The sequence below is a fragment of the Apodemus sylvaticus genome, chromosome 15 (assembly GCF_947179515.1).
Source record: "Apodemus sylvaticus chromosome 15, mApoSyl1.1, whole genome shotgun sequence".
In the NCBI taxonomy this organism is placed as follows: Eukaryota; Metazoa; Chordata; class Mammalia; order Rodentia; family Muridae; genus Apodemus; species Apodemus sylvaticus.
This window is the reverse complement of record NC_067486.1, coordinates 84,315,936-84,331,421: the sequence shown is the minus strand read 5'-3', so window position 1 is coordinate 84,331,421 and position 15,486 is coordinate 84,315,936.

Sequence of the window (15,486 nt, the reverse complement as noted above, 5' to 3'; positions counted from 1 at the left end):
GCCTCATAGCCCTCCCCAGCACTAGCCTTCAGTAACCTGTGCTAGGGCAGATGTCAGACGCAGCCTTTCACAGCAACAACTCATGAGTGTTAACAAAGGCTTAAACGTGTGTTTCTTGTCAATAGTGCAGTGATTACTTACATGTCAGAGATAATGCAAAATGTTTTGATATGGAGGGGAAAGGCCTTAGGTGACTAAAGCCAAGTTAACTACCTCCCCCTCTGTTCTCAACTGCAGCTGGCTCTCTGCTCAGACTCTACAGCAGACTGCCCGCTGTGAAAGGGAGTCAATATCATTTACAGTGCATGCAGAAGGTATAAAAATATGTTTCAAGAGCCGGGCGGTGGTGGTGCACGCCTGTAATCCCAGCACTCTGGGAAGCAGAGGCGGGCGGATTTCTGAGTTCAAGGACAGCCTAGTCTACAGAGTGAATTCCAGGACAGCCAGAGCTACACAGAGAAACCCTGTCTCGATAAAACCAAATCCAAAAAAAAAAAAAAAAATGTTTCAAGTAATTATAACACACAGTAAGTACCAAGTGAATCAGTCAAGTCTTCCTAGAAGTTCTTTATGCCATTGCATGTTGCAAGGTGTCAGCAAATTCCTGTTAACTAAGACCCTGCTTCTGCCCATCTGAGAGGAGAGCCCACTTTGAAAACTCTTTAGGAAATGGAGTTCACTCAGCATGTCACAATCATCTGCTCCTGGGGAAGGCATGGACATTATTCTCTTCCTTGTTTCATTGCTGAAGCCTAGTACTTAAAATTGTCTTGCTTAACAGTGATGGACTCCACCCCGTAACAGCAATCAGACCAGCATCTTGGTTGCTGTACATACTCAGAACCAAGTGTCTCTGTCCTCTTTGATGTGCCTCAAGTATGAAGGAGAAAAGTCATTGCTAATGCTGAGGAAGATTCCTGAGAAGTGGAGACTGGATCTCTGATACCACTTACTGGGCTGGGCAAGGCAGGGCACCGAGAGCAAAGTGCAGCTGTGGCTTAGTGAACACCCACAGCCAGAGGGCCAGGGCCGCAGTACACATGGGCGGTGGGCGCCCGCTACAGAGAGCCTGAGACAGGAGGCAGATGGAGCCAGGGAACCTCTCCACAGGAGCCTTCACCGGGTCTCTGGGGAGCAGAAAAGTCAGTAGAGGCATTTGAAGAGTCTGGAGACCATTGCTTCAGATGTATGTCCCTTACGGTGCTATTAAGAAGCTAGGAAGGAGCCGGGCAGTGTTGGCGCACGCCTGTAATCCCAGCACTTGGGATGCAGAGGCAGGTGGATTTCTGAGTTCGAGGCCAGCCTGGTCTACAGAGTGAGTTCCAGGACAGCCAGGCTATACAGAGAAACCCTGTCTCAAAAAAAACCAAAAAAAAAAAAAAAAAAAAGAAGAAGAAGAAGCTAGGAAGGAGGAAGTCAAGAGACTATTTTCAGTTACAAATCATGCAGTAGAGGCTGGGCATGGTAGCAAGCACTTTTAATTCTAGCACTCGGGAGGCAGAGTCTGGTCTCTTTGTGAGATTAAGACTGGTTTTTATAGAGGGAGCTTCAGGCTAGCTAAGGCTACCTTGTCTCAAAAAAACAAAAAGCTAACTAAAAAGCACCCAGTCAAAGAAACTTGTCTGTGTGTCTTACCATGATCTGCTAATCTCAAATGAATTAGGCAAACACTGAATTCCTTCTGAAGACCTGCAAAGCCAGCATCTCGCTGCCTCAAGGACCATCTGTGTCTTCAGGAAGTTACCAGAGTTGTGTCTCTCCAGAGAAGGGAGAGAACATTTGACCATATAAAAAACAAGACCAGTCTACAAAAGAGAGCACTAAGGAGCTTGTCTCTAGTGGACTTGGTAGTGGTCCTCTGTGGGGATTCAGGAAGTATGCTCTCAAAAGCAGGGCTCTGAGAAGTGGGCACTGCTAAGACAGCTTTCTTGCATTCCAAGAATGTGAGCAGTGCCCACTGGGTGTGCTTGTCTGGGGCATCATGGTAGTACTGCAGGCACAAAAGGAAGGAGCAGCAGGTGGGCTGGGGCCTTGGAAGTGGACTGGTGCCTAGGGGAGTTCTTATATTTCCTTCTTTCCCTTCATTTTCTATTTCCTGATTTCGTCTTCACAAGGTTGGGAGTTTATGGGAGAGTGGAGAGGAGGAACTTAATTTTGATTTGATGTTTACAGTGGTAGAGTCGAATTCCAGAGCCTCCAGCATAAAGGGGAGCAAGGAGTCCGTTACTAAGCATGCCTTCAGTCTAGGTGTTGAGTGATTTCTTGTCATCCACACACAAGCATGGAGATGATTTTCCCCTCAACTAATGGGACTTGTGACAAATCCATGGTGTGGAACTGTAGCCTGTGGTGCTGCCCTGGGCCAGGCCAAAAACAGGAAAGATGCCCAGGTCCAATGATGGCTCGTTGATGTCCTGGAAAGAGAGGCTTGGAAAGAACTGGTAGGAATTCAAGGCTAGCCTGGGCTACCTAACAAGACTATGTCTATAAAAACATAAGCCAGGTCAAGAGCAGAGGAGCTAGCCTTTTTTAAGACTAAGTCCACAAGGTCCTAGTTAGACGTGTGGGTGGTAAATGGAAGCTGCCTTCTAGAGCTAGAGGAGATATCCAATAGAAAATCTAGTAACAATTTAGGCATGTAGAGAAGCAAGAAGCGGATGTGTGCAGTTGGGTGCTGGGGTCAGAACCGAACTTGTTGAGCACAGGACAAGACCCTGGGCACTGACTTTGCAACAGACTGGCCAACACTTAAGTGCTCCTAGCCGTGAGTGTGGGTTCTCGGCAAGGCCTTCTAGACCAGAAAGTTGATCTCCTTAGAACTACACAAAATCCGGGAGAGGAGTTGCTGAGAAAAGACCAAAGCAGAAACCCTATGGTGGATAAGTAGAACCACCACCAGTGTTTTCAGGCTGACTGGGGCCCTGCTATACAGCACTTGGCCCAGCACCCCGGGGTGTTCTGGTTTTGAAGATTACTGTATATAAAGTCCACAGTACTGTGTTTTCAACTTTTGGGGTGCTATTTTCACCCATGCCCTTTGATGAAATGGAATCATCCTTAACTGTCTATCACCACCCACTCAATTTTTTTCATAGAACAATAGATATCACAGAAGAAGGAAACAATGAAACCACAGGCAGCGTTTTACCATGGACAGAGATGGGCAAGGGGCTAAGCTGGGAGCAGAGGCCATGTGCTGAAATAGTATGGATGAGACCCAAGACAAAATCATAAACTTTGCCAGGACACAAAGTTGTTAACTATTGTGTAGTCCCCAAGTGTCAGTTTTGTAGATGCCAACATCACAGTGTCAAAAGGTTGAACACCGAGTTAGGAGCCAGTCCATCCTCCTGACCTTGAAAGATGAGGCCACACCACCTTGGAGAAGCCATACAAATAGGCATGTAAGGACCAAAGGCAATGCTGTTAGGGGAAACAGTCGTCCCAGTTAGTCCAGCAGAGAAGCCATGGTTCGGTGTAGTTACAAATAAATCAGTGCCGTAGCCTGCTGGAAGGACAGCACCCTGCCCTTGTTCCCACAATTCACTAGCCACTGCTAAGAGAGAACTCCATGTGGGCCATCCAGGCAGTTCCAGGGATGAAGGCATTTGTCACCAATCCCAAGTTTGATCCACTTTCACTTGGACACATGAAGTGATTGTTTTTAACCTTTTAAATGCCACATGTGGGTGCTGCATCAAGACTTGTTACAATTGGGGATAAAAGACAATGCTAGAACATTTAAATCGGGGAAGCTGTGCTGTTGGTGGTCATCCCACCTCAAGGAATAAAGTAATGCAGGGTAAGGATTAACACTAGGAAGCTGGCTGGAGCACAAAAATTGAAGGGTGTCCAACAAAGCTGCGTGGGCAAGAACTTGGGCAGTGCCGCACGTCTTCATTTCCAGCACTCCGAGAAGTGGAGAGAGGCAGATTCCTGTGAGTTCAAGGACAGCCAAGGCTATACAGGAAAGGCCTGTGGATGGCTGGATGGACTCATTAGATGGCACAGTGAGTGAAGGCACTTGCCACCAAGCAATGGCCCGAGTGAATTCAGTCCCTGGAAAGTGGAAAGAGAACCAACTCCTTCAGGTTATCCTCTGACCTCCATGTTTGTCCCTTGACCATGGGATCTGAGGAGAAAATTGGATCATCAGGTTTCCAACCACTGAGTCATCTTTGCTGACCTGGGCTTGTCTAGGGTGTTTGTTTATTTTCTGATTTCATACAAACCACCACAGGCGACAATAGTGCAGAGGGCTAATTGGTCTCTTGGAGCTGGAGACCAAGGGTTAAAATTCAAACAAATACGAACATTGCCTCATTTCCAGTTTAACAGCCAAAGAAGAGTATGGTACACTTCTGTGAGCAAAGCCTGCTTGCCACCTATCAGGGAAGTAACGACTGAGAAGATGAGGTCACTTTCAGAGAATAATCCTGTTTTGTCATTAGTTTTGCTTTTAGTAATTGGAATGGTGAAAAAACAAATGCTGCACAGTTGTAAAGTAGCTTTGTGCCCAGGCAGTGGTGGTTGCAGACCTTTAATTCCAGCACTCGGGAAGCAGAGGAAGACCAGCCTGGTCTACAGAGTGAGATCTAGGACAGCCAGGGCTACACAGAGAATCCTTAGGGTAGAGAAATGGCTCAGACGTTAAAGGCAGGGCTCACAACCATAAATATAAGAGAAGCCTTGTTTTGGAAAACCAAAAGCATAGTAGCAGTGGTGTGTGCCTTGGTATGCTGGTATCACTGCAAGTAAATGCGGTGCAGCTATGTTTGGGCCCAGAGAACAGAGTTTTAAGTCAAATCAGTGATTGATTGCTAGGATAGCCCTTGATAATAATGAGAAAGAAACAAGTAGCATGTATAAAGACGTTGATACTGCTGGTATCATAAAACTGGGAAGATGGCTCAGTGGTTAAGAGCACTGACGGCTCTTCCAGAAACCTGAGTTCAATTCCCAACAACCACACGGTGGCTCACAAACATCTGTAATGGGATCCAGTGCACTCTTCCGATGTATCTAATGATAGCTACAGTGTCCTCACATAAGTAAGCCTTTAAAAAGAAAGAAAAGATTGGCAAGAAGAAGTCACGTCAGGCTGACCCCCTGAGCACGTCCGTGCAGCAGAGAGGCAGTTGGTGAGGACTCTGCTGGAATCTCAGAGCAGCATAGTGTTTCATGTGGTAGGAGACTGCTTTGTCTGCCTTCTTCCTGAGGCTGAGGCTCCTGTTGGCTTTATTAAATCCTAGTCGCCTCCCAGAGGCCCCACAGACCCCACCCCTAAACACTGAACGAGTACTGGTGCCTCATAATAGGAATTGACTCTCAGCATGTACAGTTCTGCAGGGACACCGGGACCATCTCCAAACCAGAGCAAGCATTAGCTGTGTCTCCTGCTGTACTGTACAGATCCTAGCTACCCTCTTGCGTACGTAGGCTTGCTGTCTACTCCAAATCACGTTGCCTGTTCTCGTATCACTGGCCAAGAAATGCCTAAAACACATCGTGGTGTGTGCTTGTCACAATACCTGCTACTCCCTGGTACCAAAACGGCTTTCAAATATTGAGCCCACAGAGTGCACCTCACCACATCCGCTCACCAGTGCAGACTGGGAGGACAGGCATCACTGAATGGGAATGGAATTTCAGTCTTGAGGAAATATTTTAGCTGAGCCAGGACTCAGCAGTGGTGCTTGCCTGGCACATACATTTCCAGTTCTGAAACGCAGAAAAGGTTTGGTTTTGCAAAATACTCAGCCGTCCTCTACTCGTAGAAATGGGTCGTGGCACCTGGGCTGCGTAACAGACCCTGTCTGTAAACCAAGAGTGGTCTGTGGTGGAGCAGAGCATGCAGCTCCGTAGGTGGAGTGCATTCATGAAGCCCTGGGAGGTGACGCAGGAGGACCGAGCGCTCAAGCTCCTCATAGCTCCTCATAGCTGTGTACCACGTTTGAGGGCTGGATGAGGAAAAAGGGCCGAGGTGGTCAATTTTGTGTTGATTATATTTTACAATTTAAGATTCTTTTTAAATTTATTAGTTATTTCTGTATGTATGTTTTGTCTGTATGTGTGTCTGTACCACATTTATACAGTGTGCACTGAGACCAGGTGGTGTCCCCTGGAACTAGAGTTACAAATGGTTGTGAGTTGCTATGTCAGTGCTGGGATTTGAACTGTGGTCCTCCAGAAAGGTAGCCATTGCTCTTAACTGCTTAGCTGAGCCATCTTACCAACACCAACACCCTACCCCTGGGTTTTACAGTTAAAAATAATGCGGAATGTTAGGCCCTCCCTAACCTTAGCAGTTTAGTGTCCATTTATTCGTGTACTTTATGTCCTGAGTGCTCTGTCTGCATGACAGAAGATCCCATTACGTTTAGATGGTTGTGAGCCACCTATGTGGTTGCTGGGAATTGAACTCAGAAACTCTGAGAGAGGAGCCAGTGCTCTTAACCACTGATCTCTCCAGCCCAGTGTCTGCATTTTTAACAAAATCATGCGATAGTTTGAGAGAGGAGTCCTGTACCTTGGATGCATGGTCACTCTAAAGACGTAAGTTCAAATCATTGGTTAACTTTTAATTAAAATGCATGGTTTATTTTCTCCCCCACAGGGGGAGGCAGGTCCTTAGCTCATGCACCCCTTCATCTGCAGGAAACATGGGGAGATCAGGTGGCCGATGGCAGCTCTGAGGGCAGCTCAGTGCCAGGGCAACTGCTTCCATCAATAACTTAGTTTCTTCTCTGCTCTTAGGTTTTTCTCTCCTCAGTCCTAAAGCTGGAAATGTTTTAATTTGGAAAGAACATAAGACGATGTGTGGTTGCTATGTCTTTGGCACCTGCATACTTTTTAATAGGCTTGAAAGAGCATGCAGAAAACTATTAGAGGCTCAGCTAAGTTTAGGAATGAGGGGGCTCTGTAGAGCCTTCATCCCTCTGATATGGCTGAGGAGACCACTAGCACCCCAGGCAAGTGAGGACCCCTGTCTGACCCAGCAATCGCTTCAGCCTGCATGGGAGACAGACCAAGGATTGCCTCCTGGCTGACGGGAGGACCTGGAGCAGGACTTTGCAGTGCCAGCCCGGCTGGCGGATGCTTTAAGGGGATAGATAGCTTTAGATACCTTTCTTTCCCAAGACATTTGTCTGCAGGACTTCCATGACAGCACCTTACACTGGTGGCTTAGATAATGAATTCTCACAGTACTGTGGGTTGATGTCAAAGGTCAAAGTGTCACCACAGTGGGGTTTCCTACATCTGGTAGGTATCTGACCAGAATGTCTTAGGCCCAACTAATGACTTCATCAGGGGTGAGGGCAGTGTTTTTTCCCAGACAAGGTTTCTTTGTGTAGCCCTGGCTGTCTTAGAACTCGATCTGTAGACCAGGCTGGTCTCAAACTCAGATCCACCTACCAAGCCGGGTGGTGGCAGTGGTGGCACACAGTTCGAGGCCTGCTCTACAGAGTGAGGTCCAGGACAGCCAGGGCTACACAGAGAAACCCTGTCTTTAAAATAAATAAATAAATAAATAAATAAAACAGATCCACTTACCTCTGCTTCCTGAGTGCTGGGATCAAAGGCATGCGCCATCACACTCAGGTCCTAATTACTTTTTTTTTTTTTTTAAGTTTCAGCAAATTGAGCACAATTTGTGTGTGCCTGTCATCCTATTTACATGGAAGGCACAGGCAGAAGACTGAAGGTTTGAAGCCAGCCTAAACTGCATGGCAAGACCTGATATTAAGGGGAAAACGGGCTGGAGAGATAGCTCAGCAGTTAACAGCACTGACTGCCCTCGCAGAGGCCTGGAGTTCAGTTCCAGTATCCACATGGTGGTTTACAGCTGTCTGTAACTCCAGTTCTGGGACTATGATACCACTGTCTTCTGGCCTCTGAGGTCACCAGGCACACATGGTACACAGATGTGTGTGCAAGCAACACATGCATACACACACACACAAACCAAAGTCACCTTTGGGGAACAGTTCTGCCCATGCCACCTGCCCAGCAAATGCTCTCACAGCAGCCTTGCCTTTGTCATCTGTGTGTGAAGACGCCTCTCCAGCACAGCGGGCGCTCAGGCTTTTTTAGGGGTAGGAACCAGATGTTCATGAATATAATGTGGTAACTGGAAGTCAACGATTGAAGTCTTCCTCACTCACCGCTGTGGGCTTTCCTTTTTCATTGTTTGAGAATTTGATATGGATAAGGTGTTTACAAAATCTGCCGCCACCACCAATTCCTTCACAGTTCCTTTCCTCTTCCCACTTTTCCTTCCCAGTTTCATGTGTATTGGTGGTGGTTTGGAGTTTTGTTTGTTTCTTGAGACAGTTTGTATGGCCTTGGCTATCCTAGAACTAGCTTTGGAGAGCAACCTGGCCTGGAACTCAGAGTGCTGGGAGAGGCGGCCGCGGCCTCCCGAACACTGGGATGAAAGGCATGCCCCAGCACCACCCAGCTGGTTTTTTAATCCTACCAGTCCACCTAGTTCTGTCTCTGTTTGTTGAAACCAGGTCTCTCTAACCCACATTGTCCTGGAACTTGATATGTAAACCAGGCTAATCTCAAAATCACTGAAAACTGGGGCCAGAGAGATGACTCAGTGGTTAAGAGCACTGACTGCTCTTCCAGAGGTCCTGAGTTCAAGTCCCAGCAACCACATGGTGGCTCACAACCATCCGTAATGAGATGCTCATTACCTAAGAGATCTGACGACCTCTTCTGGTGTGTCTGAAGACAGTGACAGTGTACTTTATTGTAATAATAAATAAATCTTTTAAAAACACTGAAAACTTTCAAAGGCGAGCTTCAATGAGTCAGGGTAAACTGAGGCAGGGTGAAAAGTTGGCAATTGATCACTGAAGGAACAATGCTTGATTCACTCAGGCAATGCATTCCCTGGGGGCAAGGAGCAAGGCTTGAGTCCCGGGGACTAGTGAGGAAAGGGGGGAAGGCGTAACACACACACAAACCTACACAAACACAAATATACAGGCAAACATACATTTGTGGACAGAGCAAAGCTCCAACTAACCATGCTTGGGTGAGGCAGAACTCCAGCAAGCAAGCTCCAGCAACTTCACACACACACACACACACACACACACACACACACGGTAGATGGAGCAAAACTGCAATGAGCAAGCTTCAACAACTTTAGTTTTTTTTCTCACAGTTTATATATCCCTTCAAAACCAAACAGTACAAAACTCACAGTGTGATTACATTTTCTTTTTCTTTAAGTGTATGTTACAATAAACATAGAAAAACATGTTCCAACAAGGGGCTGGAAGCCCCCATAGTTGTCATGTGACTACATTGGGAGGGATGTGGTGATCATGAGACAACATGCAGAGCAAAACTGCACAGCAGCATGAAGTGTTCTCACCGGGGCCATGAAGTGCCAGCCAGGTGGCTCCGCACTGACTCCCTCGCTCGCTCCCTCGCTCGCTCCCTCGCTCGCTCCGGCAGGTCTCGCTCTTGCTCACGAGCACTAGCCCAACAGTGGCCTGCCTTGGCATTGGGATTGCGAGGGAGCGAGGGAGCGAGCGCACCGCTCAGGCTTTATGTGGGCACTGGGACCGAATAAGGCCCTCCTGCTTGTGTAGCTAGCGCCTCCCCCACAGAGCCACCTCCCTAGCTACTGCCCCATGGCTTGGTTTGTGTGCTCGCATTGAGCTGAACGTGGGCTGTGCACACTCTCTACCACTGACCACGCCCCGTCCTAATGTCTCTTTCTGAGAAGCCCTACTCTGGCTCTTTGAGAGGAAATATCTGGAGAACTAGCAATCTTAAGCATTGACTCTGGGTGGCATCTTGGGTTTTTTTGTTTTGTTTTGTTTTGTTAATGCTTATTATTGCCGGGTGGTGATAGTGCATGTCTTTAATCCCAGCACTTGGGAGGCAGAGGCAGGCGGATTTCTGAGTTCGATGCCAGCCTGGTCTACAGAGTGAGTTCCAGGACAGCCAGGGCTACACAGAGAAACCCTGTCTCAAAAAAACCAAATCCAAAAAGAGAGAGAGAGAGAGAGAGAAAGAGAGAGAGAAAGAAAGAGAAAGATTACTAATTATTGGGAACATGAAAACCGCACACACGTTGGGGCGGTAGTCCACTGAGTCCCCTGGGAAGAGGCTGCATCTGCAAGAACTGCTGAGGGGCTGACAACCCTTCTGTTCTAGGAGCATCTCCTGTAAAGTGCAGTTAAGTCCTTTTAGAATTGTTTGAGCTGTAGGACTAGGATATATGTATAACATGTTCTGTGTTTAGTGTCTGGAAACCTGCTGCATTTTGTTGGGCACATCTGCAGAAGCACCATCAGCTTCCGTTCTCAAGGGCACCTCCATCTCCAATAACGCGCAGTCTCAGCATCTTTCTCTTCAGAATTCAAGGCAAAAGCCCCTTGGAATTCTGAGTATGTATCGGTTGTATAATGTATCAGCATATATATGCATTTTAAAATTTCAAACTCTGCAAAATGAAACAAAGACTATTGTAAGACAGTGCTATAAGGTGGCATCAAACACTGTTCTCTTAACACAGTGCACTGCATCTCTTCGGGCTGCCATTCAGATTCCTCAAGCTTCTGTGGATGTTTCTTAGCTGGAACTGCCTCTTTTGCTGTTGTTTTAGGTTCCAGATTGGGTTCTTCTGAAGATTCTTTATTCTGGTTTAAAGAATCCTCCAGCCTCCTGCTCTCTGGCCTGTAACCAGACACCCCATCGGTCTGCTTTATATCTGATCTTGCTTAAAGAGGATATGTAAACTTATAATCATTACTGAACACATAATTATTTTTATGATAACAACAAAACTATAGGGTCTCCAAATGTCCTCTGTCACTGTGTTCTCCATTTCTTAACATAGAAAACATTTTCTTTTCTAATCTCTCCTTCCTTCAGAGCTTCACTTTATTTTCAAACTATTTATTTTTCTATGATTGCTTCTACCCAGCTTCTTTTCTTTCGTACCCGAGCGCATTTTCAAGCACATTGTACCTATCCACACGTGTTCTCAGTCCGTTCCTGGATTCCATTACCTGCAGCCATTCTTTGCCTCGATGGCCAAGCCTTAAAGGGCCAAGCTTCCAGCCATGACTGACCTGACAGGAAGGGGCCATCCACCATGCTGTGAGCCATTTGTCAGCTTCTTAGAGGTACCCACCAGCCTCCACTGCAGTGGCTAGCCTGGGAAACTGGGGTCTCTGCCCTCCACAAGTATCTGGACACACCCAAGAGCAGCTCTGGAACCTGCTGAGTGGGAGGTTCTGTAGGAGCCTTAGGCCTCTCTGTGGTTTTCCACTCCCAGTCAGCCTGGAAACTGCTCGGGGAGGTGTCTGTCCCACCGCCCACCAGGTGGTCTCCTCAGGCTCTAATCTTGGGTTTTATGAGCCCTTATGTTGGTCGCCATTTGTATCCATAGTCTTTCCCACCCAATCCTCAGTTCCCCAAACAACAACTCAGAATAAATTTATGAATAAAGGCCTAAGCCTGGGCTTGTCCGACTAGCGTGCCTCATGGCTGGCCACCTCCCAGTCTCTTGTGTCTGCCTCCTCAGAAGTCAGGGAATCCTTAAGTGCCAGAGTCTCTCACCCCTTACCAGACTTCACACCTCCTATTTTCTGCCTCAGCTAATAAACCATCAGCTTTTATTGACAGGGCACTGAAGTGGAAACTTAAGGGTTCTTTGGAAAGTCAGCTGCGTTGGACGGTGTTTTGCTGGGGCAAACACGTGAAGGAATGCTGTCCTGAAATGAGCACAGGTGGGAGGCTAAGGCAGCAGGCACAGGAAGGAACGCTTAGCTGAAGCAATCACAGGAGAGGATGCTCTGCTAAAGCAAGCACGTGAAAGGACACGTGATGAAGGAGTCTTTGCCAACAACAGGCATGTATTGGTCCGCCTTACACTGTGTAGTTGAGCTCCATTTGTCAGGATTCCACAGAGAGAAATGCACCCGAAAACTTCTGTAAGTGTGTCCATTTCTTGCTGCTTCTGAGGACTTGGGTTGATTGGCAGAGTGATGTCAGACAGACGCAAGTGCTGAGGCAAGGCCCGTGGAGGACACATGATGTCTGGAAGGGTGCCTGGCTGTCCCTGCTGGTAGTGCCACCTTAGCTGATCCACGGTTGCTATCCCGATTCTACTGAACTGGATTGTTGGTATAGCAGTGAAGTGTTTGCCACTGCTGACCTGTGCCTGACAAAGAGTCCATTTCCCCCATGCTCTGTTTCCCACTGCCTCTGGTGGGTGGTGGGCTAAAAGGGGGGTTAAAGTGTTTAAGGCCTGTCTTAGTCAGGGTTTCTATTCCTGCACAGACATCACGACCAAGAAAGAGTTGGGGAGGAAAGGGTTTATTCAGCTTACACTTCCACGTTGCAGTTCATCACTAAAGGAAGTCAGGACTGGAACTCAAGCAGGTCAGGAAGCAGGAGCTGATACAGAAGCCATGGAGGGATGTTTCTTACTGGCTTGCTTCCCCTGGCTTGCTCAACCTGCTCTCTTACAGAACCCAAGAATACAGCCCAGAGATGGCACCACCCACAAGGGGCCCTCCCCTCTTGATCACTAATTGAGAAAATGCCCCACAGCTGGATCTCATGGAGGCACTTCCCCAACTGAAGCTCCTTTCTCTGTGATAACTCCAGCCTGTGTCAAGTTGACACACAAAACTAGCCAATACAATTGACCCCTTGTCAACTTGACACACAAACACATCACTATTAAGCCTCAACCCTTACTTTCTTATTCATCCAAGATCTAAATTACTTTAAAAGCCCCACAGTCTTTACATATTAAAAGTTCAATTACCTTAAAATGTCCAATATCGCCGGGCGGTGGTGGCGCACGCCTGTAATCCCAGTACTCTGGGAGGCAGAGGCAGGCGGATTTCTGAGTTCGAGGCCAGCCTGGTCTACAGAGTGAATTCCAGGACAGCCAGGGCTATACAGAGAAACCCTGTCTCAAAAAAACCAAAAAAAATCCAAAAAAAAAAATGTCCAATATCTTTAAAATTCAAAGTCTTTTAAAAATTCAAAGTCTTTTAACTGGGGGCTCCACTAAAATACTTTTTTCCTTCAAGAGGGAAACATATCAGGGCACAGTCACAACCAAAAGCAAAACTCAAACTTCAATGGTTCAATGTCTGGGATCCAACTCACGATCTTCCGGGCTCCTCCAAGGGCGTGGGTCACTTCTCCAGCTCTGCCCTTTGTAGCACACAGCTTGTCTTCTAGGCTCCAGATGCCTGTACTCCACTGCTGCTGCTGTTCTTGGTGGTCATCTCATGGCACTGGCATCTCCAAAACACTGCTGACTTCTACTGTAATTAGGCTTCACCAATAGCCTCCCATAGGCTCTCTTCATGGTGACAAGCCTCTGCTCCTATGCATGACCCCTTCAAGTCCTGGGCCATCAACTGCAACTGAGGCTGCACCTTCAGCAAAGGCCTTCCGTGGCCTCTCACTGTGCCAAGAGCCTCAGCTACTCTTCATGACTCCTTCATGCCTTCAAACCAGTACCATCTGGGTGACTCTTACACAGTACCAAGTCCAGCCACAACACAAAATACAAGTATGGCTACCTCTGGAACACACTCTCTGTGCTCTCAGAAAACACTTCCAAGAAGACTTCATCTCAGTGATGCTGGTCTCTTCTTAATCACCGCTAATTTCTTAGCTCCAGCTAACCAGCATCAATAGTCCCAGTAACACAAAGGTTTGCTTTAGTGGTTCTGGTATCTTGTTACTCACAGCTGAATCTTCAGCCCCAGCTAACCAAAACCACAGAATCTTCACAATCAAAACATGGCCACTGTAAGAGTCTTTAATCTTCCCTCTGAAATTTCACAAGCCAGGCCTCCATCTTTTGCACTGTTCTTAACATTGTCTTCCAAGCTCCTACAGAACTTTCCACCGAGCTCTTAATATTCTAATGGCTTTTCTAGCTCAAAGTTCCAAAGTCCTTCCACAGTCCTCCCCAAAACATGGTCAGGTTGTCATAGGAATACCCCACTCCTGGTACCAATTTATCTTAGTCAGGGTTTCTATTCCTGCACAAACATCATGACTAAGAAGCAAGTTGGGGAGGAAAGGGTTTATTGAGCTTACACTTCCACGTTGCAGTTCATCACTAAAGGAAGTCAGGGCTGGAACTCAAGCAGGTCAGAAAGCAGGAGCTGATGCAGAGGCCATGGAGGGATGTTTCTTACTGGCTTGCTCAGCCTGCTCTCTTTCCTCCTTTTGGTTTTTTGAGACAGGGTTTCTCTGTGTAGTCCTGGCTGTCCTGGAACTCACTCTGTAGACCAGGCTGGCCTCGAACTCAGAAATCCACCTGCCTCTGCCTCCCAGAGTGCTGGGATTACAGGTGTGTGCCACCATGCCCAGCTTCAGCCTGCTCTCTTATAGAACCCAAGAGCACCAGCCCAAAGGTGGTACCACCCACAAGGAGCCCTCCCCACTTGATCACTAATTGAGAAAATGCCCCACAGCTGGATCTCATGGAGGCACTTCCCCAACTGAAGCTCCTTTCTCTGTGATAACTCCAGCCTGTGTCAAGTTGACACAGGAAACTAGCCAGTACAAGGGCCATCATTAAAAATAGGTTTTGAAGACTGGAGAGATGGCTCAGTGGTAAAGAGTACCAACTGCTCTTCCAGAGGTCCTGAGTTCAATTCCCAGCAACCACATTGTGGCTCTCAACCATCTGTATTGGATCCGATGCCCTCTTCTGGTGTGTCTGAAGACAGCTAGAGTGTACTCATATGCAGAGGGAGGGGAGGAGAGAGGAGAGGAGAGGAGAGGGGAGAGGGACACTGGGATTGAATTAACCTGGGCTTTTGAAACACTAAAACCAGAGGGCGGTGGTGGCACATGCCTTGAATCCCAGCACTTGGGAGGCAGAGGCATGCCAATCTCTGAGCTTGAGGGCAGCCTGGTCTACCAAGTGAGTTCTAAGACACCCAGAGCTACACAGAGAAACCCTGTTTGGAAGAGGAGGAAGAGAAAAAAGAGGAACCTTATAGCATCCCCACGACACACTTTCTCCTACAAGGCCACAGCCTCCTAATTTTCTACTCCTTCACAATTGCTGCCACTCCCTGATGACTGAAATACATGATTAGACGGGAACTATTCTTAATCAAACCACCACAAGACCGTAAAAATCACTTAGCCTGTGCTGACCATTACAATGGCTGTGATCACCTTCCCTGTAGACAGTCAGTGCCTCCACCTGGCCCCTACTACTTAAGACCCTATTAAACTCACAGCATTTAATCCATTCTACTGAGCACCAACACCTTTGACTCTAAAGGTCTGGCACAAGGAAACGGGTGACGACAAAGCATTTCAAATGTGCTAGTGCCCCTCTCACCATTTTGTGTCTTAAAGACTTAGTGAAGGTCATGTTTTCTGGGCCTTATTTATTTATATTTCATATGTGTGGTTGTTTGAATATGCTTGGCCCAGGAACTGGTACTATTAGGGGGT